This window comes from Melanotaenia boesemani, chromosome 1 (genome assembly GCF_017639745.1).
Source record: "Melanotaenia boesemani isolate fMelBoe1 chromosome 1, fMelBoe1.pri, whole genome shotgun sequence".
Taxonomy (NCBI): domain Eukaryota; kingdom Metazoa; phylum Chordata; class Actinopteri; order Atheriniformes; family Melanotaeniidae; genus Melanotaenia; species Melanotaenia boesemani.
In genome coordinates, this window is record NC_055682.1 from 33,399,504 (window position 1) to 33,414,070 (window position 14,567).

The window sequence follows — 14,567 nt, forward strand, 5'->3', positions numbered from 1 at the left end:
GCAATGCTAAATATGAGGGACTGAAATGGAGACAAGCAATTATTTTAATGCACTAGCTCGTATAAATACTTTTAAGCTGGACTAATGCAGGTTTGTAAAGGGTGTAATTGATTATGTCTGTAAAGTACCTTGAGATGACTTTGTTGTGAATTGGTACTATACAAATACATGTCCTGCCTCCTTTTATGTTTCTTTCTGAGAATTATCATGACCTCCTCCTTTGTTACAATGTTTGCTATTTTGCAGTTGAAAATTTCTTCAGAAGTCCGAAGTGAACGCCGATCTCTGCACTGCTCTCTAGTGGATGTATTGCCAAACAACCATACCAACATAAAGTACAAATGGGAGTATGCAAGAAATGATGTCTGACAATGTTTGGAACGGATGTGCCAATTTCCATAGAAGGAGTGAACGTAAATGGACCCTAAGCTGATCAGTCTTGTGTGTGAATATCAGCTGATTCGTGCACATGTATTCAAAGGGACATTGTGTAGGAATTACTTCCATCTAACGTTGGAACTGTGAATCTCATTCTAACGTAAAGTGCATTCTAGCGTCTCACACACGTATTGCAACAACGGTAGATGCTGTGTCTCAAAAAAGACAGACATGGATTTTAGCCAGTAAAAAACAGAAAATGTTACACAATTTTTTAATGATTTGTATGCTCAGGAGTTAATGTGAGCACAATTTCTAACATTAATAATGGCTGAACATAAAAAATAAAATAAAAATCAGTGTCTAAGATATTAACTTGTAAAGTTTATGCAAGTGTAAATTTATGATCAGAACTGCATGAGTGCTTGTGCATTTGAACACACATTTGCAAGTAAGCAAAGTAACATCATTAGGTCAATTTTCTTTTTCAATCCTCAGCCTGTTGAGCTCATGTTGAGGTGTCCCTGAGCAAGACACCACACCCCAAATTGCTCCTGAAGGGTCGTGGTTGAACGTCTTGCATGGCAGTTTCCGCCATCAGTGTGTGAATGTGTGTGTGAATGGGTGAATGTGACGTATAATGTAAAGAGCTTCTGGTATCATTCCAGGTACAGTAAAGCTCTATAAATACAGACCATTTATATGCTTTTTTATATAGACTTCTATATAGATTTTTTCTTATATAGACTTTTTATATAGTTTTTGTTCTGTACAGCTTTTCGTTCTTATCTCTATAATGCTGTTTTTTTGCACCTATCACCTTTGCTGCTGTAGCACCGAAATTTCCCCACTGAGGGACAAATAAAGGATTATCTTATCTTATCTTATGTTATCTTATCTTATGTAAACTGTTGTATTTCTGTCTAAACAGGACCTTTCTATGGCCTTCAATGTTATTAAGTTATTTGCCTGTGTAGAGATGTGCATGCATGCACCTTGTGGCTCGTTCATGTCGTTAAGCTAGCTGACCTGTTATATTCTCGTAAACTGTTAGTCTTGGTACATGCTAAACAAATAAGACAGTGAAAGGTTAGTAGGTTTTTCTTATGTATATTTAGGTACAATTACACCTTGTTTGGATTGGAAATGAGTGTATGAAACACATAAAACAAATACGCAGATAATATGAATATTCATGTGTAGTTCTAACTATAAGGGATTTATCAGAAATAATTTATATCTTCAATGCGTCTGTTAGAATGAATGTTCCTTATATTCAGCTTTGCATTTGTGTTTTTTTATAGACCACACACATTTATCTACCTAAACCAGTTCTGGAACTCCACACATGGATGTCTGGTTGTATTACTCTGCTGTTGTATGTGACAGAGAGTAAAGTTAACCTTACCAGAGGGTCTTGAGTGTTCTGGCTAACACCCCAGGGTGAACATTACAACCTTCTTACCAACACCTAAAAAGTCTTACGTGAAAAGCTCTCTAATGATGGGGTTGTACGTATCCAGTGGCTGAGGAACAGAGAAAACTGCTGGCATCCTGAGCCCCTATGTCCTTTCACTTTAAATATTCACAACAAGCACTTAGGATTTTCTTCAAAATTCGCCTGCCATCGCCAACATCTTGTTAAATTTTTGTTTGCACTTACAGCTTAAGTGACTGAACCAAGCAGGTTAAAACACTCTGGATATGTGAGACACACATTTTTCCTAAAATCTGAGGATTAACACCAAGGCAGCTTAAGGGTCTGAGAAGACAGAGTCTCTTTGAACATTTCTGGAAAACATGCTCTGTGTTTTCAGAAAATCTCCGCTGGTGGTCAATAACTGCCCCAAGATATTTAAACGTTTCCAGTTTAAACAAGCTGCCCTGCAAGTGAAACTGGTTTTACTGTCATAAGTGGTTTAGTGCAGATTATCTGCTCTTTTGTTTTTGACACATTGATCTCAAGCTGACTAGCTAAACACCAGTCACATGCGATGAAGTTTATGGTTGGTGAGGCACTGATTTACAATTGTAAGAACTGAAAAGAGCATCTTATTTCAATATTCATTCAACAGCATGCAACTACTGGTAATGCTTCATATCCTATCAGCATTCCTCTTTCAATTACACTCACACACCCACTGTTACTAACTCTTCAGTGAGAAAAGTAGCTACTTGCTGTCTACTAAAAGTCGCTAGAAATTGCTAAATGACATCATTTAATGTGCATAATTGTAATGATCGTTTCTGGGAGACCCGGAAATTCAGCCCACACGGTGATGAGTTTAACAGTTTTAATAGATGCAACAGAGCAGCTAACGGACGGCAGGTGTGGCAACCAGGACCAGGAAGAGGGGCTAGGCAGATAGCGGAGGTCGGTCCAGAAAAAGGTCTAATCCAGGTAGGCAGAGTTCAGGATAGTCCGGCAGGGAGCAGGCAATCGGGAGTCCGTGAGAGGCAGCAAGGTCAAATCCAGGTGGGCAGAGTTCAGGATAGTCCGGCAGGGATCAGGCAATCGGGAGTCCGTGAGTGGAAGCGAGGTCAGCGACAGGGATCTAGAACAAGACAAGATTTACTACAGAATAACAGGCAAGGCAAATGACCATCTGGCAGGGAAGCAGACATTGAGGAGGGATTATATAGGGTGATGAACAGGTGAGGAGAGTGAGCGCTGATGAGACCCAGGTGGAGCAGATGAGCCTGATTGTGTGAGCTGCAGGCAATGCAGGCCAGTCCTCATGACAGAACCCCCCCCCTCAAGGGCCGGCACCTGACGGACCACCAGGCATGCCCGGACGAGAGCGATGGAAAGCACTGATCAAGGAGCGATCCACCACAAACCGGGAAGGAATCCACGACCGCTCCTCCGGGCCGTAACCCTCCCAATCCACCAGATACTGCACCCCGCGGCCCCGCCGCCGGGAACGGAGGATGCGACTGACAGAGTAGACCGGACCCCCAGCAACGAACCGGGCGGGAGGAGGGTGCCTGGAGGAGGGAGCCAAAGGCGACAGAGACACAGGCTTGACCCTGGAAACATGAAACGTAGGGTGAACACGGAGTGTACGGGGCAGACCAAGGCGCACAGCCACCGGGTTGATGATCCGCACTATAGGGAAGGGGCCGATGAAACGGGGAGCCAATTTACGGTTCTCCAACCGCAGAGGAAGGTCCTTGGTGGAGAGCCAAACCTTTTGACCAACCCGATAACCAGGGGCAGGAACCCGACGCCTGTTGGCCGTCCTAGAGTACACAACGGAGGAGGTCATCAGTGCCCGACGAGCCCGCCGCCAGACCCGTTGGCAGCGCTGGGCTGCAGCATGGGCCGAAGGGACTCGAGCCTCCCGGTCCTGAACCTGGAACACAGGGGGCTGGTAACCGTAGACAACATAGAATGGAGACAATCCAGTGGCGCTGGAAGGCAAAGAGTTCAAGGCATATTCCACCCATGACAGGTTCTGGGACCACAAAGCCGGATCCTGCTCGCACAACATGCGCAGTTTAGTCTCTACCTCCTGATTGGCCCTCTCAGTTTGGCCATCCGTCTGGGGATGAAATCCAGAAGACAGGTCCACCTTGATTCCCAGGAGGGCGCAGAACTCGCTCCAAAAGCGGGAGATGAACTGAGGACCCCGATCGGAGACAATACTGGCCGGAAGTCCATGGAGGCGGAATACTTCCTTTGAGAGGATGAGCCCGAGTTCCTTTGACGTGGGAAGTTTCGGGAGCGGAACCAGATGAGCCATCTTGGAAAAGCGGTCTACAATAGTGAGCAGAACAGTGAAATTGTCAGAACGAGGAAGACCAGTAACAAAATCCATGGAAATATGTGACCAGGGCCGATTAGGTATGGGCAACGGACGCAGCAGCCCCATAGGCGGACGACGAGAAGACTTTGCCTGGCAGCAGTGCCGACAGGCCAGCACATAGTCCTTGACATCCCTAGCCAGCGTGCCCCACCAGAACCGATCACGAACCACAGACAATGTCTTGCTGACCCCTGGATGACAATACAGGCGTGAGTTATGGCAGAAGGACAGGACATCAGAGACCAGCTGTCCGGGAACAAAAAGGCGGTCTCTGGGACACTGAGCCGGTACCGGGTGTTGCTGATGTGACGCCATCACCAACTGCTCGATTTCGGTCCTGGTCACGAACAAACGAACGGAGGGCGGCAGGATGTACTCTGGTCGATCCTCAATGTGGTCGTCCTCCAGGGAATCATGGATCCGAGACAGGGCATCCGGCTTCACATTTTTGCTCCCCGGCCTGTAAGACAGGGAGAAATCAAACCGGCCAAAAAACAGAGCCCACCTGGCTTGTCTGGGGTTTAGTCGTTTTGCCGTACGCAAGTACTCCAAATTTTTATGGTCGGTCCAGACAATGAATGGTTTGGCGGCCCCTTCCAACCAATGCCGCCATTCCTCCAGAGCCAATTTAACAGCCAACAGCTCCCGGTTGCCCACATCGTAGTTTCGCTCTGCGGAAGACAGACTCCTGGAATAAAAAGCACATGGGTGAATCTTGTTGTCAGCGTACCTCTGGCTGAGAACTGCCCCTATGCCGGTGTTAGATGCGTCAACCTCCACAATGAATTGCCGGGATGTATCTGGGGAGAAAAGAACCGGGGCGGTGGTGAATAAAGTCTTAAGACATTGAAACGCACTCTCCGCCTGTTCTGACCAGGTAAATCTGTTTTTGGTGGACGTGAGAGCGTGTAACGGAGAAGCGATGGAGCTGAAATTCCTAATAAAACGCCTATAAAAGTTGGCGAATCCAAGGAAGCGTTGCAGTTGTTTCCGATTAAATGGCGTTGGCCAATCGGCAACAGCTTTTACCTTGGCTGGGTCCATGGATACACCGTCCGGAGAAATTATGTGCCCAAGAAACGAAGTTGACCGACGGTGGAATTCACATTTCTCTGCTTTAACATAGAGATTGTTCTGTAACAGTCTGAGTAACACTGTGCGGACGTGTTCTTGGTGGGACTGAATGTCCTTGGAAAAGATCAGGATGTCATCCAGGTAGACAAAAACATATTGACCAACCATGTCCCTGAGGACATCGTTCACTAGCGCCTGGAAGACCGCAGGCGCGTTGGATAACCCAAATGGCATGACAAGGTATTCATAATGCCCTGAGGGCGTGTTGAATGCGGTTTTCCATTCGTCTCCTTCTTTGATGCGAACAAGATGATAAGCGTTCCTAAGATCTAGTTTGGTGAAGAATGTGGCCCCCTGGATCTGGTCGAACGCGGTATTCATGAGAGGCAGGGGGTAACGATTCTTAACAGTTATGTCATTGAGTCCCCTATAGTCGATGCAGGGTCGTAAGGAACCGCCTTTCTTTTCTACAAAAAAAAAATCCGGCTCCTGCTGGGGATGAGGAAGAGCGAATAATCCCTGCTTGAAGGGATTCCTCAATGTATGTAGTCATAGCCTGGTTCTCAGGGCCGGACAAGGAATACAACCGTCCCCTAGGAGGGAACGTTCCTGGTAACAAATCTATGGAGCAGTCGTAAGGGCGGTGAGGTGGAAGAGACGTTGCACGGTGCTTGTTAAAGACCTCTCTGAGGTCATGGTAAACTGGGGGAACTTCAGCCAGATTAGGATAATCATCAATCCCAGCCCTTGAGTTCCTGGGTGAAGGAGCAGCGGTACGAAGACATGTGGATGAACAGTCTGGTGACCATCCCAATATCTCCTTTTGGCTCCAGTCTATGTGAGGATTATGCTTAGCAAGCCATGACGCTCCAAGAATGACTGGAACCACAGGGGAGTGTATCAATAGAAATGAGACAAATTCGTGATGGTTGCCCCCGATAACCAGCTCCAGGGGAACAGTCTCTTGAGTAATGTGGTGTAGGACATGTCCATCTAATGCTATCACCTTTACGGTCTTGGACGTGGCACGAGTTGCAAGGTTGAGTTCTTTAGCCAGCCCAATGTCAAGAAACTCTGTGTCAGCCCCTGAGTCAATGAAAACGGACAAAGGTCTTGTCATGTCTTTTAATGTCAGTTGAGCTGTGATGGAAAACATACCCGAGGTCTCCGATGACTGCCGTTGACTCAGTAGGCTCCTCGTATTTCCTACTGGGTCTGGTCTTTTCACTGGACACCGGTGAGCGATGTGCCCCATCCCGCCACAATAAAAACACAGTCCTTCCTTGTACCGCCTTTCTTTCTCCGTGAGGGATAGACGGGTCCGACCAAGCTGCATGGGTTCCCCGACGTCAGAAAGGGAGGCTGAACCGGAAGCGGAAGTGGGCGGGTCATGTGCCGGCTTGCTCCAGGTTTCGGATTGGCGATTCCGGCGAAGAAACCTCCTCTCCCCATGCCGCTCCTGTAACCGGAGATCGATCCGCGTAGCGAGGACCTCCAGTTCAGCCAGGTTCTTGGGAGCGTCCCGGGTGGCCAGCTCATCTTTTATTTCCTCCGCCAATCCCTGGTAGAAGGCGTCGCACAGTGCTGCGTCATTCCAGGAGCTTTCTGCAGACAGAGTGTGAAAATCAATAATATATTCAGTCACACGTTTATCGCCTTGCCTCAGTGTCAGAAGTCTGCGTGCCGCTTCTCTCTCGGGCAACACAGGATCGAAAACCCTAATGAGGGCTGCAGAAAAGTCTCTGAAAGAGTAACAAATTGCTGAGTCATTCTGCCACTCCGCCGTGCCCCAAACCTTCGCTTTTCCCGATAGCAGGGAAATCATATAGGCGACCTTGGCCCGATCTGAGGGGAACGATGATGGCTGGAGTTCAAACTGGATCTCACATTGGGTCACAAACGGACGACACTGAGAACGTTGTCCTGTGAACACCTCTGGTGGAGCGAGGCGTGGTTCTGGGGGTGGCCGAGTCTGATGCATGGAGGTAACCGTGGAGGAGTGAGAGGTCGCAGCATCGGGAACACCTGCGGATGTGGAGAGGTTAGTCATCATGGTTAAAAGATCTTGCATGTTAGCTTCCAACTTGGTGATTGATGTCTCGACACAAGAACGCCATTCGTGTGTAGGCGACGGGTCCATGTTGGCCAGATGGTACTGTAATGATCGTTTCTGGGAGACCCGGAAATTCAGCCCACACGGTGATGAGTTTAACAGTTTTAATAGATGCAACAGAGCAGCTAACGGACGGCAGGTGTGGCAACCAGGACCAGGAAGAGGGGCTAGGCAGATAGCGGAGGTCGGTCCAGAAAAAGGTCTAATCCAGGTAGGCAGAGTTCAGGATAGTCCGGCAGGGAGCAGGCAATCGGGAGTCCGTGAGAGGCAGCAAGGTCAAATCCAGGTGGGCAGAGTTCAGGATAGTCCGGCAGGGATCAGGCAATCGGGAGTCCGTGAGTGGAAGCGAGGTCAGCGACAGGGATCTAGAACAAGACAAGATTTACTACAGAATAACAGGCAAGGCAAATGACCATCTGGCAGGGAAGCAGACATTGAGGAGGGATTATATAGGGTGATGAACAGGTGAGGAGAGTGAGCGCTGATGAGACCCAGGTGGAGCAGATGAGCCTGATTGTGTGAGCTGCAGGCAATGCAGGCCAGTCCTCATGACACATAATAGCCTGGTACATGGGGGATGCTGTGGAGAGGAATGTCATGGGAAAGGCAAAAATGGACGAAAAGACAAGCTTAAAATGTTTAAAAAGGCAAAACTAATAAAAATAAAACAAATTCTTCGGTTAATATTTTCTCTTATTTTAGTTTAATTTTATTAAGTGTAGGTTGTTTTCTAATTAGGAGGCTGCAACATTTCACAACGCTTGTTTTCCTCCACACTCCTTATTAATAGACATTAATATCTGACGGTAGGCCAGCGTGAGATCATCCTGCACCTGCTCTGAATGCAGCTACTGCTGCTGCCAGAAGCCTCTTCTGATTGCTTTTGGACAGGAAAGGGGCCTGCGCAGCAGCACCCGCTCCTCATTGATAAGAATAAACTACTTTCATATATGTCAGTCTACAAAAGTCTCCAACACTGGAAATAGTCGCTAGATTTGTTGCTAGTTGCTTTAAAAAAAAAAAAAAAAAAGTCGCTAAGTTGGCCACACTCACACACCATGTAGGTGTGTGAGTGTGGCCCCTTGAGTACTGTTTGCCTCACCTGCTGACTTTTCTCTGCACTTTATTGTACAATTAACGGGAATATTTCTCTGACAAATACGTTAAATACATTACACAGACTGTAGAGAGCCATAGTGTATAACAAATGTTTCTGTAAAGTTCATATTGGCGAAATGCTGAGGAACAGAAAACGGCACGTGTCATGCAACCCAGTTTGTATTAGATGGCCAGTCAGAGCTGAGGCACAGCTCGCCCATGCCTCCACCAGAGTTTCTGCACTGGATTTGATATTCAAATTTGGCAATTTTTACTTAATAAATTGTCAAAAACGTGTTAGAGTCTTACAGAAAATGCATTTTTAACACAGATCAGTGGAAAATATTAATATTTATTGTATGTTTTTTTCTTTAGGCACTGCCTCACCTGCCTCCCAAGATCGCACGTCGCTGCTAAACACCACGCTTCAAGGGCCTTATTGTGGGCTAAATAGGAAGCTTCAGAGATTGACTGAGGCCATGTCATCTGCATATTTAATTAGTTTAAAATTGCTTCCATTAAGAGCAAATTCATTTGTAAAAAAAAAAAAGAGAAGAAAAAGGATGAAAGAACATTCCTTTGTAGACAGCCAGTGCTGTAAGCTCTCTTGACATAGTGGCATTAACACAAACCCTTTAAGGGCAGCATAAAAGAGTCTCTGATCCAAAGAATCAGGCTCTTATCAATATTAAGATCTGCCAGTCTTTTCAATAAAATATGTACCTTCATCGAGTTAAAAGCTGTACTAAAATCAACTAATAAAACCTGCTTTGAGACGGAGTCTAAGGCCTGGTACACACATAACAATTTTTTTTTATCTGGTCGACACCTCACACGTGAAGATAAAAAATCCTTTGTGATTGTATTGTGTTTGGTGTGATCCAAAAACGTAATCATAACACACACATAAAGATGCTGTCCCGCAACTGATCTACAGTCTAGTCCTCTGAGTCGGGCAAACGTTGAAACGTAGAAGAAGAACCGGCAAAAACCTGCAAAAACGAAGACGAAGAAACATAGCAACAATCGGAAAACACAAAACACAGCATGGAAGAGGATATATAGGACGAGGGAATGATGGTGGTCTTGGGACTACTGTTAACAGAAAAAGCCAGAACTGAAAAAAATAACAGACTGGAGACAGTGTGAACACGGACTTTATTTACTTCCTTGTTCCCCAGCCAGCTCGCTCTCTGATTGGCTACATTCCGACCCACGTCACCATCCACGCAGTCAGAATGCACGAGTCGTCGGCGTTCCTCAGATATTCAGCACTTAAATATTAAACATGTTCAATGTTCCCAATTGTCGGCTACGGCCCGTTTTGGAGCGGATTATTGAGACAAATCGGCTCATAACACACGATCGGGCATTTGCCGTCCGAGGTCGTGAAGAGGCTAAATCAGGACAAAAACAGCCCAAAAATCGTTATGTGTGTACCAGGCCAAACTGAACCCAGAGGATGTGAATGAAGCTGTGTTAAGCTGGGAAGGTGGAGGATATACTATAAAGGTGTCATGATCTGATTGGTGCTCTGCTTGCCAGATTCCTGATTGTTTCCACCTGTGCCTGGTAATTGCACTCATGCAACTGGTCCTGTTTCTTATGGTTTTTAAGTCTCCTCTGCTCATTCCTCCAGTACCATATTGTCTGTTTCCATCTGGCCAGTGATCCGGCATCTTTGCCACAGCCTGATCAGCCTGATTTGTTTTTCTGATTCAGCCTTGCCTCAACCTTAGATTTGTCTTGGACTTCTGCCTTCACGTTGATGATCCCTTGCCTGTATTGACCTTGCCTCATCGCCTAGCACACCACAAGTCTATGTAATTCAAGATTGTTTTGCGTTTATATACTGACCATTGCTGACACCAACATTACTCTTTTGGATTATTGATTATTGTCTGGCTGTTTGGTAACCTGCTCTACAGTTTTCTCAACTATACGTCACAGCCCTGTCACCAGTTGTGACACCATCATTAGCTACCTCTTTGTTTCTGACATTTTCCCATGAGTCTGTTCCTTCAGCAGATATAAACTAGACGTCCGCCAAGCTGTTTAATTTTTTTGTTCTTTTTTTTTTAGAATCCATTAAAAAATTCCTGGATCCAGACGGTGATCCGAATCACCCCCAATATCCATTTGCTCTTTATTCCTTTATTTCATTTCTGAGATTTCCTGAAAATTTCATTAAAATTCAATAACTTTTTGAGTTATGTTGCTAACAGACAAGCCAACGTGACCGAATACATGACCTCCGACTTGGCAGAGGTAAAAACCACAAACCAGGCAAGAAACACTCATTTGTTTGCTTCTTTTGTGAATCTCTTCACTAGACAAATAATTGGTTTTTTTTTTTCTTTGAATACTGTTAGAGGTAAATTTTATAGAGTTCTAGGGTTGTTGAATTTAATCATATCTACAATGCATCGTGTAGCGGACGTGGTTGATTCTGCATAATGCAGCAACAAAACATAATTGATTATAAAAAGGTAACATATTCTGCTGCTACTTGCTTGTGTGACATGATCCAGCCGCAACAGCTCGGCAGATCCAAGGCTGAATTAGTTTTGAAACCTTCACTTGGGAAAACTGTAAAACTAAGCAAATATACAGAAAACACATCAGTATCTCACTGTAAATCAATACATTTATTGTCTCAGTGAAATCACGCAACATTACATACGAAAATGTATAAAAACCAAAAAGTTAGCTTAAGTCTAACATCTATGGAAAACAACGTTGTTAGGTGTAAGGTATTGCTGTTTTATTGTGAAGGCTGACCAAAGGAAACAGTACTTCCCGTCAAGTACCCAGGGGTCAGTCCTTGGACCTCTTCTGTTCAACTTGTATATGCTCCCTTTGGGTAAAATATTACAGAACTATAACATTAATTATCAAAGTTATGCAGATGATACACAACTTTATGTGTCTCTCTCACCAGATGACTGCAGTCCAATAGACTTATTGTGTCAGTGTCTGGAGCAAATAAACACCTGGATGAAGGAGAATTTCCTACAATTAAATAAGAACAAAACTAAGATTATTCCTAAAACTTCCTAAAAAGAGCATTAAACATCTGCAGCTCATCCAAAACGCTGCTGCTAGAGTTTTAACCAGGACTAAGAGATCTGAACACATCACACCAGTTTTAAAATCTTTACACTGGCTTCCAGTCAGTCACAGAATAGATTTTAAAACCCTTCTGATCATTTACAAATCCCAGAATGGTTTAGGCCCAGAATACATCTGTGATATGTTCAGAGAATATAAACCTAGCAGAGCTCTTAGGTCCAAAGACTCTGGTCAACTAGTCCAGACCAGAGTCCAGACTAAACATGGAGAAGCAGCATTTAGCTGTTATGCTGCAAACAAATGGAACAAGTTGCTAGTGGAGATTAAACTTTCCCCAAATGTAGACATTTTTAAATCCAGCTTAAAAACATTTCTTTTCTCATGCGCCTATGCATGAAATCTGCATGTTAACTTTTTAACTTATCTTGCTTTTAATCATTTTAATGTAATTTATTATTTTATTGTGATTATGTGTTGATTATTTGTTGGTGTCTTTTACCGTTCTAAATATCTGTAATGTCTTTGTTTTATGTAAAGCACTTTGAATTGTCCTGCACATGAAATGTGCTATACAAATAAACTGCCTTGCCTAAAAAAAAAGTAAAATAAATTATTGACTCGCTGTTACTTAAGAACTCAGTCCTCCTGTCAAGTTATTGGTATAATACCAAACATTACATAAAGCTAGCAGTTAGCATGCATGAAGGCACTAAAGGGATTTAAAGAACTTTGTCCAACAACAAATGTTTACATCAAAAATATTATCTGTGTTCAATTACATTGTGACTAGAATACATAATGGGAAATGTTTTCTGGAGAACATGAAAACATGACTGCTTGTATTCATTGATTAGCAATGTGCAGTAATAAAGAAAATTGAGAATGCAACATATAGTGAAGCATCGTTCAATCAAATCAAACTGTTGAGAAGATAATCGTAACTGAATCAAATAATGAGACCAGTGAAGATGCACAGCCCTGTACAGTACTAGTAAAAAGTTTCCCATTAAATCTAATGAGAAAGTGTGTCCAAACTTTAGACTGGTAATGTATAAGAAAACTTATTAGAAGCCAGTTTGAAAATATTGTCATGGGTTGAAAGTGTTGAGTCAGTTTATCAAAGCTTTGTCATGGTGAAATAGAGTTGTGGTGCCTAAAAAATAAATTGCATTCATAATATTATCCTCCAACACCTCCTGTACCCCCCAACCACTATTTCTTTTTGACAAAACTGGAGATCATCTTTATATTTAGGGATAACTTCTACTGTCAAGGTGTGAGGTGGAGGTGAGGATCCAAATGCAGGCAGATGACGAGGCAGAAGGCAGACCTGTGCAGGAAGAAGCTTTTAATAATTACCATGAACCAAGGGGGAACACAGCAGGTGACAAGAACCAAAACATGACACAAACAATACAATGAACAAAACGTGACGTGAAGCCAACAATGAACCGGCAGCGTGAAAAGGAAACAAAGGGGTATATATATATATATATATATATATATATATATATATATACGCAGATGGACTGAGGAACAGGTGACGTGAATGAGCAAATTAAACCAGTTCCACTAATTACAGGAAGCACAAAGCAAAACAGAACTAAACATGACAAGAACTAAAACCACAGATCATGGCATCCATAACAACCAGTGAGGTAACAAACACACATAAAAGTAAACAGAAAAAATGAGGGGCCTATTGCCTTTACTCAGTTCTCTAATTGCCAACTAACTAAGAGGTATCTGGTGAGTCCTGACAACTATCATTGTTGCCGGGGTAAATAAGTCTATTCATTCATTGAATTCAAATCATCTTTTTAATTTATCAGTATTTTGTATTTTACATGCAATCATTTTACGACCAACATTTATTGAAATCTCTGTGTTTATAGTTCTTATAAAGGGCATTTATAACAGATCCAAATAATCACAAACCCAATAGATAATTTAAATAGGTGCAAACTTTAAACCTATCAAATGTCATACCGTAATTGAAGATTTAAGAGTTTTTTATGTCAGGCAGCTAGTTTTATACATATATCAAACAATGAAATGTAACCCTAAATCACTCCTAAACTCCTAAACTTTATTTTTTGTGAATAGGGTTGTAATTATCTTTATTATTTTATCATAACTGTAGTGATTATTTTGGTTTTACCACGCTCACCTAATACCAAGTCCTTACTTGCATCATATTAAAGGTGTATATGTTTTTATATCCCTTTTTTCTGTTTCGTTCTGCTTTTAAATAATGTGATGTGAAATAGTTGTTTCAGAGAAATAATTCTGAAACTTGAGGAGTTTCCATGGCTGCACAATCCAGCAGACTGTGGGAAATATGAAGAAAGTACACGCAAGATAAAGTTATTTCCAGATTAGTTCAGACTCTAACAAGAGACAGAGTTAGTGTTACCCTGGAAATGTAAAACAGGAGTGCTAGATAATATAGAATGATAATTCAAAGATCAGCTGAATTCCCAAGAAAGAAACTGTAGAACAAACTCATAGCTGGTATGCTATCATGTACAAATATCTAAACGTACTACCCTGTGACATTGGTGTCATCTATTTCAGAGTGTAGCTCTTTTTTTCCTCATGGCAGACATGTTGTTGGTTTTGTTATTTTCATCTAAATAGAACCACATGATTCCAACATGACAAAAGATAAGGACACATATTTGCATAGTTAATGTTGTCTTTCTTTAAAATGCTGTGATCTGTATGTGGTTGATGTGGGCATGCCTCTCTATCTCCCTGGCAACCTGGATCTACGCCTGCTTTTCATCTCATCAACACTCTCTAACTTATAAATGTTTTTCTTGTCGCTAGTGTAGCAACCCATCCCTCCACACAGAATCAAACTGTAACAACTACCTTCACTTGGCTGGTGAGGTGGCGGGTACAGTAGCTTCTGTTTACTTGTGTTACTAAGTGTGTAAATAAATTCACACTTTAACTATTTTGAAGAAATTATACCAGACAACCTTTCAGAATGAAGTAATAGTTTGCCAAAATTTAAT